At 44.7% G+C, this 14,653-nt stretch overlaps 1 pseudogene; it reads left to right on the top strand.

The window, feature by feature from the left end:
• The first annotated feature begins 2,511 nt into the window (after positions 1–2,511).
• On the top strand, positions 2,512–3,509 carry LOC146354851 (uncharacterized; annotated as a pseudogene).
• Positions 3,510–14,653: the final 11,144 nt, after the last annotated feature.

Here is a 14,653-nt window from a genome sequence, read left to right as displayed (position 1 = left end):
TGAACACCCCTAGAGCGTAGCAAGAGGAGGAACATGGGCATTGGAGGAATTGGTTGCCAGGTTTTTTTATTTATGCTGGCATCCTCCAGCAGGGATTCCCTGAGAGGGGGTGGGTCCTCACCAAGTACCTTGACATAATCTATAGGGCTTACACAGAGTACGAAGGGAGCGCCTGGCTGGCCTATGATGAGGCCTTCCGCCAGAGGGCTGCCATTGATCCTTCTATGCGCTGGGACCTGAAGGACCAGGACCTTTGGCTCCAATTTATGACCCCTTCCAGGCCAGGCTTCAGTGATAGATCTGACAGCGGCCACATTCTCGTCAAGCTGTCTCCCACAATGGCCACCAGGCCCATTGCAGGTCCAGGGGTTCAACACCACTGGCTGGGCTGGGAGTTCAGCTCCAAAGGCTCCTGCTCCTGGAACCCGTGCTGTTTCCATCACGAATGCTCCCTTTGTGGCAGTCAGCACTCCTGCATCGCCTGCCCTAGAGATAGGGAATGGAGGGGTCCCCTGAAGGAAGGCCCTGGTGGCAGGAAGCCCCATAGCGGGTAACAACCCCCTCCCAAAGGGCCCCAGCCCAGTTAAGGTTTTGCCGCTCCTTCAGCTTTTAGGGCGCTACCCTAACCGGAAGGACGCAATCTACTTGGAATGCAACTTCACGCTGGGTTTTAGGATCCCTTTTCGGGGTCAGCACAGGCCGTATTTCACTGGTAATCAAAAGTCTGTCCTATCCATGCAACGTTTGGTTCAGGGAAAAATCGATAAGGAACTTCTAACGGGGCGAGTCATAGGCCCTTTTTCCGTGCCCCCGATACCCAACCTTCAGATTTCCTCTTTGGGAATAGTGCCCAAGAGGTTAATTCACAACCTCTCCTTCCCCAAAGGCCAGTCCATTAACGACGAGATCCCGGATTATCTCTGCTCTGTGTAGTACACCTCCTTTGATGAGGGGGTAGCCATGATCCAGGACCTTGGCCACGGGGCATTCATGGGCAACTGCGATATCAAATCTGCCTTTCGCATTTTGCCTATCAACTCTGAGGACTTCGATCTGTTGGGATTCTGTTTCCAGGATAAGTTTTACATCGACCGCGCCATCCCCATGGGATGCTCTGTCTCTTGCACCATGTTCGAGAGGTTCAGCACCTTTCTGGACTGGGCCTTAAGAGATAGAGCAGGTTCCTAGAATGTGGTCCATTACTTAGACTATTTCCTGTTTGCTGGGCCTAGCAGCAGCAGTCAATATTCTGACTTAATCCGAGCATTTGTATCCCTTTCCTCCAACCTGGGTGTCCCTTTGGCCCACGAGAAGACAGAGGGCCCGTCGGTTACTTTAACATTCTTAGGGATCGAATTGGATACCCTCACACAATGTTCTCACCTCCCTCAGGACAAACTACTGGTCCTGCGGGCTAAGCTCCAGACCATCTTGCAGCTTTGTAAAGTCTCCCTCAGAGCCCTGCAAGAAGTGGTGGGGCATTTGAATTTTGCATGTAGGGTAATATTTATTTATTTATTTATTTATTTATTTATTAAATTTATTAATCGCCCATCTGACTGGTCACCCAGCCACTCTGGGCGATGTACAACCCACCATAAACAATTTAAAACAATAAAATTTTACCATAATTTTTTTTTAAAAAAATACCCTAACCCACCCCAAATGCCTGCCTGAACAACCACGTTTTTAATGCACGACGGAAGCTCATTAAAGAGGGGGCATGACGGAGTTCCCTAGGGAGGGAGTTCCACAGAGTGGGGGCCACCACAGAGAAGGCCCTCTCCCTCGTCCCCACCAGTCTAGCTGTCCTGGCTGATGGGACAGAGAGAAGGCCATCCGAGGCTGATCTTGTTAAGCGGCCTGTCTGGTGTTGCTGGAGGCGCTCCTTAAGATAGGCTGGGCCGGAACCATATAGGGTTTTAAAGGTCAAAACCAACACCTTGAATTTGGCCCGGAAAACAACTGGTAACCAGTCCATAGCCCCCAGCTGCGCTTTCCTGTGCCAGCTATGTTGGGCAGTGCGGAGTCTTCAGCTGCCACATCATCGCACCAGGGTCACCTCCGCCATGCGCATGGACCTGTGGGTATGGCTTACATTTTTGTGGGATTTTAATGGCGTCTCCTTCTGGAGGTGTGAGTTGCTCCTCCGAGCCAACCTACAGATTCATTCAGATGATGCTGGCACCCTGGGTTTCAGACTAATATGGCAGGATCGGTGGTGCCTTGGCCAATGGCCAGAGAGCTGGGCTGCCGCTGGCATTTGCCAGGACCTCACCTTCCTGGAATTCTTCCCTATTTACGTAGTTGTGCACATCTGGGCTGACCTAATGGCCAACTCGGTAGCCCTCTTTTGGTGTGACAACATGGCCACGGTGCATGTCATTAATATACTATCCTCTAGAAACCAAAGGGTCATGACGTTGGTCAGAGCATTTACACTCCAGTGTCTGCGTCACAACATCTGGTTCCACGACCGCCATGCACCTGGTTTGAGGAACCCAATGGCCTATGCTTTGTCACGAAACCAGATTGACAGGTTCCAGTATTAGCACCTTGGGCGCGTCTACTACCATAACCCATGCCAGCAGAACTATGGGAGATTGGCGTTCTGAAGTCAAGCACACTATCCTGAATTCTATAGCTCCCAGCACTAGAGCCACCTACAACAGAGCAGGTAGGGAGTTCTGCACCTTCAGGAGTGGACTTCAGCTACAGGACTCATAGCCCTTACCCGTGGACCCCTTGTTGCAATTTTGCTTACATTTACAGAACAAGGGGCTATCCACTAGGACCATGAGTGGGAAGCTTGCCGTTTTGGCCTTTTGGACCAAAGTAAAAGGAGTGGACGACTCCACATCAGATTTCCGAGTCAGGTGAGTGGTGCAAGGTTGGGCATGAATGTCACCTGCCAGGCCAGATTCCAGGCGACCCCTTTCTCCAGATATCCTTCTTGGGCTCCGGAGATTATGGCCCTCCATTTGTTCTTCTCCATACGAGGTTTCCCTGTTCCATGCAGTGGCATTAACGGCCTTCTTTGGGGCCCTTAGGATTTCTGAATTGGTTTGGGCTTCCAAAACTGACTCGTCTGGGAGGGCCTTGTGGTACTCCAATGTGCAGGTCTGTCCTAGGGTGATCCACCTCCACATTCGAAGGTGAAAGACCGATCAGTTTGGCAAGGGCACGATAGTGGTCCTCAGCCAAGCCCAGGTTGATGAGTTATGCCCTGTCAGGGCCTTGCGGGTTTTTCTGGAATACCGCAGGGCAAGGGAGGGCCCCCTATTTTGCCATATTGATGGTTCACCGCTGACAAAATTCCAATTCTGGGCTATCACCAAGTCAGCCTTATCCACTCTGGGCCTGTTGTTTTGGGACCCATTCTTTCCGCATTGGGGTGGCCTCTACGGCAGCCATCGTAGGTTTTTTCACACAGGCATGTGATGGCCATGGGGAGATGGCACTCCAGAGCTTTCCAGTCATAGGTTCGCGATTTATCTGCTCCTCCTTAATGCTTTTTCTTCGCTTCTCCTTGATGTTCTTATTCTTTAGATCTTTGGATTTGCCCTTTGCTGGTACGGGTGCTCATTTGTGGGCACAGTATGGTGTTTTGGGCTTCTTGAAGGGCTTCTACATTGGCCTTCGGATCCCAGCTACAGTTACCCCAACAGGTGTTGATCCAGTGGCATGGCAAACAGCGTATGTGGTGGGACTCCCTCCTTCCCACCCTGTTTCATCAAGGTTTGGTCAGTCTTTCTCTGCAGGTCCTGGTGCTACACCTGGGAGGAAATGACATGGGCTGCAAGCCAGGAAAGGACCTGATCAAGCAGGCGTTGGTTGATTTGCAGGTGGTCCGGCATCGTTGGCCGGAAGTAACCATATTGTGGTCCTCGATGCTCCCGCATATCAATTGGAGGGCACAGAATAACACGGCCATTGAACGGGCACGTCGGAAGGTGAACAGAGAAATGGCATGGGAGCTACTGGAACTTGGCGATGGTTTCATCACCCACCAGGGAATTCTGTGGACAAGGAGGGAGCTCTACAGGCAGGACAGTCTCCACCTGTCCAATGCAGGGAACATATTTCTAGCTGATCTGCAAAGGGACCTGTGGTAAGTCCTTCTATGCAGGTGGGGGGAGTTTCACAAGCAATAGGCTTGTGACTCCTGTGGCGGCTAGGACGGGCAAAAGCAGAGAGAGATTAGGGATGGTGTGCATGCAGAGGCACCTTATGGTGACAGGTGATGCCTGAGGCCCCCCGAATGGGTTATGCGGCTCAGCCAGGGGATAAGGGTTGCCTGGGAGACCAACCCTACTCACTCACTCAGGTGTTTGGTGGCACCAGGAGGGGGTGACAGGGGAAGGTCTACCTCCCCCAGAAGGGGCAGTCCAGAGGGGTGGCGAGATCGACGCCACCCCTCAGGCTGGGTGGGTTTTCGCCCAAGAAGTGCCAGCTAGTCACTGACACAGTCAGGTACCCATCCTAGGTACCCCTTTGCAGATATTTTCAATAAGTGTGGCCCAATTTTCAACCCAAACTTTGTTATCTGAGTCTTCTTTGACCAATCTCCGCTCGCAAATCTTTGTGCTACTTCAGTGTCACCATAAGACAGTCCCACTTTTTGTGCAGCAGCAGCAGCTCACCATACAAACCAAGCCACTATTTCCACATCATAAACAAATGGCTAATTTGCATGATAAGCTGAAGCACACAAATAGTTTGCCATGAGTGGCTGGCCAATAAGTGAAGTGATTGAAAGTGACATCCCCCACCTAATAGCCGTAATGTGTGCATTCTCTCTCAGATGACTGGAGAAACTATTTATGGAGGAAGAGATTTTCCTGAAAATACATTCAACCCAAGAGAAGTGTTTGCTGTTTCTTCCATAAATGTATCGATATGTTCTCATGTTGATTTTAAAAATAAGGTAGACTTTTGTCTCATCCATTGGCCAGAGAACCAAAGGCCACTGGGAAGCTGCGCCCCCTCCCACCCAGGAAGAACATCATGGCAAGGGGGAGACCAGGTTAACCTAATACATCAGCCAGAGAATGAACAGCTGCAAGGAAAGAATACCTCTAGGAACTGTAATACTAAGAACTGATGCCTGAATTTTTGTTTTTTCCTCCTCTCACCCAATCCTTTTTCCTTTTGTGTCGTGTTTTTTAGATTGTAAGCCTAATGTCAGGGCCTGTCTCATTATTAATCTTTATAAGCCACTCTGAGAGCCTTTTTTGGTTGAATAGCAGGGTAAAAATACAGTAAATAATAATTATAACAATAACAACAACATGCCCCACGAAGTTAAATATATGTTTTACGTAATAGTAACATGGTGAAACTCGCTCTTTGATCCCAGCATGATATGCTAACCATGGATTTTGAAGGACATACAGTCATCACAACATCCTCTGTCATCTAACTGCGGGCGCTGTTGTATAAATAAGTAACTTTCTTTTTGGCTTTTGCCAGTCTATTTGTTTTAAGCTTGATGCCTGTCAATCAGTGGATGCCAAAGTGTTCTTAGATTTTTTAGAGATGTTAGCTTTTCTCAATTCAGTAACAAAAAGAAATGCTATTAAGTACAGAGTTAAGGAACAAAGGTAGGACAAGCAGCACAGTGAGGAAATGAGAGTTTCCTCACAATAGGCAATTATTCTGTGGTATTAATGTGTTTGCATTAGAATATCCTTCTCTCCATAGAGGAGAAAAAGCATAGAATTTCCTGTAGATATACAATTACAACAAAAATGCTGCCATTCTGGTCGCTTAAGCAAACATCCCAAAAAATCACAGACACTGTTCCCATGAGTTCTCTCAAACAACTATGATGGTAAGAAAATGTATGTTAGGATTTCTTAAAAATAAGAATTAAAGCTCAGAAACTGATTTCAATAGTACGATGAGGACAGGATTGGAAGGGATGTTTGTGTCATTTCAATTTAGTTTAAAGAAAGTACAAAACCTTGGTGTTTACATGATGGAGGAACATTACTGACCAATTGATGGCATTACACTCTTCTTGAATTGTTCACAGGGTGTACATTAACTGGAGCGGGAATATTAAGAACATCTCTTTATCTGAAATATGAAAATGCTTGTCCTATGCTTACATTTAGGCTGTGTGTGTGTGTGTGTGTGTTTTAGTTAATCTTTTATTGTGAATTTTCACAAAACAAAACAAACTGAAAACATTACAAAACCTTAAAAAATGAAATAAAAAGACAACAACATATTCAAAATCCCCAGTTTCTAACTTTACAATATTGGTGGGGGGGGAGGTTACATATAAACTTCAGTAAAAGCAGACCAAATATCCGCACATAAGTCCATTTGCAAGTTATGTCTATATACCACTCTTTCAATGTTGCTAGTGTTGTTAAGTCTTCAGTCCATTGCGTTATAGGCAGTGAGCTTTTATCTTTCCAATATCAAAGTATCAGTCTTTTAGCAACCAAAAGGGCACGAAAAATCAATTTATGCTGACCATGAGTTACATTCCAAGAAGCAGGTACGTAATTTAAAAGAACATTTACATCAGTAAAAATTAAAGAGCTTTTCAATACAAAATTTTTCCACACGATAACTTCTTCCCCAAAGGAGGTGGCCATTGGGCATTTCCAAAACATATGAATAAAAGAAGCATTGATTGCATTACACCTCCACAATTAGCCAAATTTGACAAGCCTTTATTAAAAAGACTTGAATAAAATAGACTTGAAACAAGAGCTTTTGCTGAATAAGGCGTAACCGAAGATCCATTGAAATGTCCGATACAGAGACCAAAACGGCAGTCCATTGATTAAGCAAAATAGGACATACATTTAGGCTGGTTGTGATCTATGATCCTGCAGACTATTTGCATATTAATATAGCTGGCTATATTAAGAGGCCCATGCTAGTTTTTGAAATTGTCCCAATATAACACATTTGTTATTTACAACCAAATCCTAGTACCCTGAACAGCTCCCACACACCCATATTTTAATAGACCTTTGGTACCTTTAAAACTATAGAGTACCAGTTCTTATTGGCATATTTGCAGTCATTAGCAAGAATAAACGTATTGGCCCCAAATAGTTCCATTCATGTCTAAATGTTAGGGCTGTCAACTGATGAGCAGTTTTTACAGTTATCTCATCCTCTTGATGCTGTTAGTTCACAAAAGCCATTCAAGTCTTACAGCCAGTGAGATTTGAAAAAGTAAAATGATGAGTTTTGCTAGAGTTGGCGTAGACACAACCATTAATGGTACCTTACCTACCAGAATGTATCAATGAATATCTGATAACACTAACAGTCTTCAGCAATAATGGTGGCTCAAATGAAAGACTGATAATCTAGGATGCATTTTTAAAAGCCCAACTAGGAACAGGCTTTTAAAAATTGATTATTCCCCATAGTTTTGGGGTTATTACCATGCTTACACTGCAAAAACTACTCAGACGTTTACACCTGTGTTTGCTCAAAGCATATGCGTTTGTTGACAGAGGTGCCTCAAACCCAATGTAGGTGTTAAAGTCTGTGGAAAAAAACAATTAACATATAAAATGTCATCTGTACAAAAGGAGGTAATCCTCAGATTCATTTTGCTCACAAAGCATGTCTTTACAGCTGCTCTTCAGGGCTGTATCCTTTTGTTCAGCTGGAGTTCACCCTGCTGGGGAGAAGTTATCATTTAACCCCCCTTTTCATCACTCTTTTGTCACTTTTTTTCTTCTGCACTAGTTCACTTGCATGCCTCTGCCATTAGAATCATACCTCCCACCCCCAGTCAACTGTTTGTTTAGCTTTTCAGGTTTGCTGGCAACTTCTCTCTCACTGAGTGCAGGAGGAGGACAGTGTTACAAGCATTCAAGTGCCACACTGCTGTAATTTGACAAAACCTAATTTTAGCCAGGGCTTCAGATGAATTCCACTTCCTGAAGTCAGCAGTATTCCTTATTTCCATGGTTTTCAGCTAGACCAATTTATGCTGTTACCCTTTCTGTATTTAGAATTCTTGAAAATCTAGATATCTTTATGCACATTCACACTGTACCATAGGTTTGTACCTGGGAGTTGGAAATCCACATAATTCTCATGAGAAGGGTGTGCACAGGCTCATGTTGACTAACTCATGCTTGATTATAGATGCCCAGAAATCCCGACTCATCCATGTGTTGTGAAGAAAGGGCTCTTGGAGGGGTGGGAGCTATATACTTAATTAGTTTAATTTTTCATTACTTGCATCCTGCTTTTCTATTAAAAATACAACCAAAGTGGCTTAGAATTATAGTTAAATGTGATTAACCCAGCCATGCCCGTGAGTGTTAAAACATAACCTTGGAGTACCATCCTTGTGTATGTTCTATCATCTCATTAAGAAATTAGTTTTCTGGGAGGTCTTTGGAGGATCCTGATACTTTATTGCTACTGTACTGGGAGTAGGGCCCCGCTTTTAAAATGTGCTGTCTGAGAAGTTTCCACCCTTTAAAGGCACCTCAAAATAATTTTAAATTTAAAAAATTGGTGCTGTATTGTTTTATTAGTTTTGTTTTGATTATTTTGGTTTTTGTCTTGATGGTTGCTTTGGATTCCGTACAGGAGAAAATTGGGATAAAACATTTTAAAGTAAAATAAAACACAATACAGTTTTAAAGAATGGTTGAAGGATGCGAAAAGAATTATCAGTGCGCTCTGCTGTATCTTGACCAGGCATGGCCCATTAATCTGTGCAGGGTGGGTGTGGAGCCCTGCCCTCCTCCTGCATAAAACTCCCCAGCACAGACACTCACAAAATGCATTTTGTTTTACCGCCGGCACTGCCTCAGCCACAAGTCCCCAGCAGCAGTTATCAGCTCTTCCAGTCTTTCTTCACTTTCGCTGTGCGTTCTGCGCCTGTGCTATTGGAGAGGAGCTGCGCACGTGCTCCATTCCCCTTTTCCTTCAGCCAGGCAACGCAGGCACAGCAGAGGCATTGGCTCCAAGAATCAAGGCACTAGGCAGGTCGTTTGCCAATACTGACCTGCCTGGTTGACACACACACACACACACACACACACACACACAGGTAACATGCTGACCAGAGGGGAAGAAATGTGCGTTAACGTGGAAGCCAACCACAGCAGAAGTATCTGACAGTGTTTTTTGCAGGCATGTTTAGCGGAGCAGCAAACTGGCAGCCATTTCCTGTTCCCCTCTGAGCTCATTTTCTTTTGTCCGGCGAGCAAAGCAGCAGTAGCAGCATGTGGGCTCCCAGGACAACGAACAGTCCACTTTAGATGTGATACCTGGACCAGCAACCAGTGTGAAGAGAGAGAGTGTGTGTGTGTGTGTGTGTGTGTGTGTCCGTCCTGTCCACAAGTGGGACCCACCGCTTGCGAAAAGGAGGCTTCGCACTTCCAGGGCAACGCTCATGTCAGGAACAGGGCAGGTTGGCGAAGCTTGCCCAAGGGAGCTCCACCAACCCGCCCCAATCGAGACAGGAGTATTCCTGCTCGTTGCAGGACTTCCTCTGGGAAGCGCTAAATCGCTGTTGCGCAAGCGGCGGCACTCACCGCTTGCACAACAGGACCGACGGGGCGCAAGAGGATCAGTGGAGGAGTGAGTGCCCCATTGGAATCTGCCAATTGTATGTATGTGTGTGTTTTGAACAAAGAGCTGTGTGTGTGTGACTGATGACTATGTGCAGCACAGCAGGCATGGGAACTCCAGCTCTCATCAAATAATTCCGTGGACCTAAAAGTATGGTGGCTCCCTTTTGCTGATTTTGGACTCTCTGCGGCGGGGTGGGTGGGTCTATTTTAAAATCCTTTCTTGGGGGTTTTACATTTCTTTTGTTGTTGCTATTTTAAAAAATCTATTTTGGTTGTTCTGGGAAGGGTTTTTCCCCGTTAAAATCGATTTGTGGCTGCTTAAGCGGGCAATTTTTTATTTAAAATTTCTTGTGGCTGCTTGGGGTTGCAGTGTGTGTGGGTTTGGACGAATTTTTTTTTTTTAAGGCCTTGCTGGATGCTTGACAGCCTAGAAATAAGTTTAGGTAGATAGACAGACAGAGGGCACATTTTTAAGGCCTTACTCTGTGGTTTGAGCCAAACTTTTTTCTCTCTCTGTGGTTTGGATGGACCAAATTTCAAAGTTAGCACCATCTCTGTTGACCCCTTGGCTCCCCCTTTGGTGACCTGACTTCTGTCCTGCCAGACCCAGTGGGCACCAGCCACCACTGATTATGGCAGTAACAATACTGCTGAGGCCAGGTGATCAGGCAGTCATCCATTCTCTTGGATAGGTGGCAATATTTTTAAAAGGAAGTACCCAAAACTCATAAGTACTCTAAATAACTTGAGCAATGAATTCCAAAACCTTAATATGAGAAAGGCGCAACATTTTATAGTTGTGACATGGCATTGAATACTTGAGATTAGTGTTCTTACATGTATTTATTTTCTTGTTCCGTTTTAATTCCTGTTCCGGTCTTAATTTAAAGATCTGTGCATAACTTATCTGAGGCTAGAGACAGAAGTCCAGCCTTTGAGGAATGATCTCCCCCACAATACCCTGCCCCAACCAGCCGCATGGAAAGTTCTGCTGCAGCTCTTCTCAATCTCGGGGAGAAGACAGAGAGGGCGGGCAGGCATGGGCATGCTGGTGAGCAAGGCAGGGAGAGAAGGAGCCATGGATGCACAGGCTTCTCAGCTCCCATGGCCAACTCCAGAAAAGTAGGTGAGTGAGACGGGGTCATAGGCCCACATAACTTTAAATGCTTTTTTAGGAGGAATGGTAAGTGAAAAAGCCTCTGCCATTCCTACCACCCTGCTGGGCTCTTGCCCGCAAAGCTTATGATGGATGAAGGGCTCTGAGATCAGAAACCTCCATCCTGTGAGTGACTAACCTGTAGGATTGCTCTCTCCTAGGAACAATAACTTCCTATATAACCATGTGTGTGTAATCTGGGTAACAGAATCACTTCAAAGCACCTTACAAAGACTGAATTGATAATCAATAATCTTGACAGTATGTGAAATGAATATTGAAATATACTTGCTGGTTAATTAATTTTCTTTGGATAAATTTTCCCTTTAATCCTAAGATTTTTTAGATGCTGTCTCTAAATCTACTATGACACTTCTGCCAATCTTGGGTAATAAGTTAGCATCATAATCAGCTTTACGGCTATACATATTGAAAACCGCACACATAAAGTTCGGAAAACTGATTCATCACTAGGTTTCAGATATAGTGAGAATGAAATTCAAAAGAATATGTCCTTAAGAAAATACTTCTCTTTTGTCTAGTTCGCTTGAGATAGTGCTTAACATCTCAATAGTGCTTAACATTCATGGAAGACTGAACATCATTGATGGAGAAAGTATTTAGCAATTTAAAAATTCTCCCAGTTAGTCATTAGTCCAGTGAGTGGTATCTGTTGGAAATTAAGGTCCATCTAGAATGTATTACATTATTTGGCACTGTGATTTCATAGAGTTAATGGTACTATAACAACTCACTGGCTAGAGACAGAGTGATGTTCCTTTGCTTCCTACCAGGAATCTAGTATAAATCTTGCCATTGCCTTTCATTTCATCCAAAGGGCGCTGTGACAGTGGTATAGCAATGTTCACTTCAAAGAGTGTGCACATTTAGAGTAGGCACTTGCATTAATCTGTGAATAAGGATGCTGCAAGACCAGTGGTCAGCAAGCAACAGTGAGCATAAATGCTAGATTTAGAAACCCCCTTTTCAGCATTACATCAATGGATTTCATTTTTTTTTATTTTATTGTTTACAAAGTTTGTGAAATGCTGCTTGGAAGATGTGAGAGAATTTCAGTGTACATACATTAGGATTTTATTACTGGATCAGGCCACAAAGTCAACCAGGTGTCTGCATAGATCTGGAGTTTTTACTGCACAATGCACAAACTAGTTATTCTCTGGTAACTGATGGAAAGATTCTAAAATAAGTTGTTTATAGATTGTGGCCTTGTCTTGAATAAGCACTGTTCTGCATTGGCCTATAGGACAGATAGGTCGCATGGTTACCATGTCACTGGTAGGCGAGATTAACTTGTCCCCTTGCATCAGCGTAGGAACAACTGCAAACTAACAGCAGTAGGTCCTGTTATGCCAATGTCTTTCTCCCTAACTGTGCTGAACGGCTGCTTTTGGAAGGTGGGGCAGGCAATGGGCAGCACCAGTCCTCTATGCTCTATTTTGTGCATGGTTTATTAGCCCAGGAGTCAGAACTGTGGAAAAGCCCTATGCCTCTCTAAAAAGGTAAAGGTAAAGGTGTCCCCAACCAGTCGTGTCCGACTCTAGGGTGCGGTGCTCATCCCCGTTTCTAAGCCGAAGAGCCAGCGCTGTCCGAAGACGCTTCCGTGGTCACGTGGCCGGCATGACTGAACACCGAGGTGCACGGAATGCTGTTACCTTTCCCGCTGAGGAGGTGCCTATTTATCTACTTGCAATTTCTTGCTTTCGAACTGCTAGGTTGGCAGAAGCTGGGACTGAAGACAGGAGCTCACTCCGTCACGCGGCACTCAGGTCTCGAACTGCTGACCTGCCGACCTGCCGGTCTGCAGTTCAGCATCTTAACCACTAAGCCACCGCGGCCCATCAGGGCTAATGGGTAAGTAAGACATATTTCTGCACCACTTGCTAATTCAGTGATGCCACTCTGGGAGCAACAGGACAGGGTGATATTTCTGCCACATCGGCTAAATTAGACTCATAGAATTAGATAGCGAATTGTGGAATGAAGTTGTAGAATATAAAATGAAGGAGAAGATATTAATGTTTTGAAACATTGTTCAATCTGAAGTTAAAGCAAATGCTGTAATTACCAAGAAAACAAATTTGGGGGTCTTCTCTGGTTTTGTTATCTGCCTTGGACTGCCAGAAAAGGCAAGGTATACATTTGTTAAACAAACATACACACATCCATGACTATAATAGAAGCCCATTTAATAGTCCTATTTACATCAGTGGCAATGCTTGAGAATGTATGTTCATTTATTAATTTAGATTCAACCCTTTCCCCCTTGTTCAATGCAGCTGGTCAGTCAGGCTCTCTAAAACAGAGAAATATCATACAATATCAAGGCCATACCCCAGCCAGAATTGTGTGTGAATGTGCCCTATTGATTTGGAAAGGACATAACTGTGTACTGCACTGTTGCAAGGGTGGCCAAATATGCATCGCCTGAAAAGAGGAAATATATCACCAAAAAAGGAGGACAACGCAGGCTACAGATTTGCATAATATTTGCATATGCTAATTTATATGTATAGATGCACATTTAGAAAGAATTGGTAGAATTTAAACAGAAATACACCATAGTGGGAAAGACCGTGATTGGTGACCTGTGTGCGTTCTTGGACTGCTGTCTAGAGACTAACTGCTGATGGGCAACTTAAGAACATAAGAAGAGCCCTGCTGGAATAGACTGAGGGCATCTCTACACCAGCCTAAAATGTAAAATCCGGCCTTTAAAACGGGGCTTTCTGTTTCCGTTTTACATGCAGGATCACAATGAATCCCTTTTTCACACGCTTCCTTTCCCCCCTCCCCTTTCCCCCTCCTTCTCCTCATATCTGAGTCTTCCATTATCTTTCATTGAACTTGCACCTCTTCTTGCTGCTTTTCCTCTTTTCACGGAGGGAACTCAAGCAGAACACAATGAGGTAATTTGGTAGCTCACTATCTGTGATCTATTTAAAAATGGAACAAAGGGCATTTAGTGCAGGAGACGCCCTCAAGGGTCACGGTGTCATGTAAAGAGCCCGCAAACTTCCGTGAAGGACCAATCCCAATCGCAGGATAACAGGTCCGTGTGAAGAAAGCCCAAGAGTCCATCTAGTCCAGCATTCTGTTCACACAGTGGCCAACTAGCTGCCCACAGGAAACCCACAAGCAGAACATAAGTACAACAGCACCCTCCTGCCCATGTTCCCCAGCAACTAGTGTACATAGGCATACTGCCTCTGATACTGGAGGTAGCATATAGCCATGAGAACCAGTAGCCATTGATAGCCTTCTCCTCCAGGAATTTCTCCAATCCCCTTTTAAAGCCATCCAAATTGGTGGCCATTACCACACCTTGTGGTAGTGAATTCCATAACTTTGTGCTGTGTGAAGAAGTACTTCCTTATCTGTCCAGAATCTCCCACCAGTCAGCTTAATGGGTTGACCCTGTATTCTAGTATTATGAGAGAAGGAGAAAAATCTCTCTTTGTTTATTTATTTATTTATTTATTTCATTTCTATACCACCCAATAGCCGAAGCTCTCCACATTCTCCACACTATGCATAATTCTGTACACCTCTATCCTGTCTTCCCTACCCACCTCCTTTCCAAACTGAAGGCCCTTGCTCCCCCTGCTTTCTCTTTAAACTGCACTTGGACTAGAGAGCCTTTCAAACAGAGGGCTGTACTCTATAAAGGAGGACCACCTTAACTATTGCCTGAATTTAGACATAAAACATAAAATTCTACAAAACATCAGCTGAGAGACTGGCAATAAAACAATAATAATTTTTCAGCAGACCAAGAAGACTCCTATATATTTCCTCTGCTAAAAACTAGCAGCAGTGTCATTGCTTCATGACTCAGCAGGGAGCCCATTCTACTTAAATTCCAAATAATTTAGTTATTAGTGCTATTCAGTTTGAA

This window comes from Heloderma suspectum, chromosome 2, assembly GCF_057233095.1.
Source record: "Heloderma suspectum isolate Gila_16-S chromosome 2, 16-S_ref, whole genome shotgun sequence".
Lineage (NCBI taxonomy): Eukaryota > Metazoa > Chordata > Lepidosauria > Squamata > Helodermatidae > Heloderma > Heloderma suspectum.
Note: the sequence above shows the minus strand (reverse complement) of the source record. Positions and strands in the feature narration are given on the sequence as shown.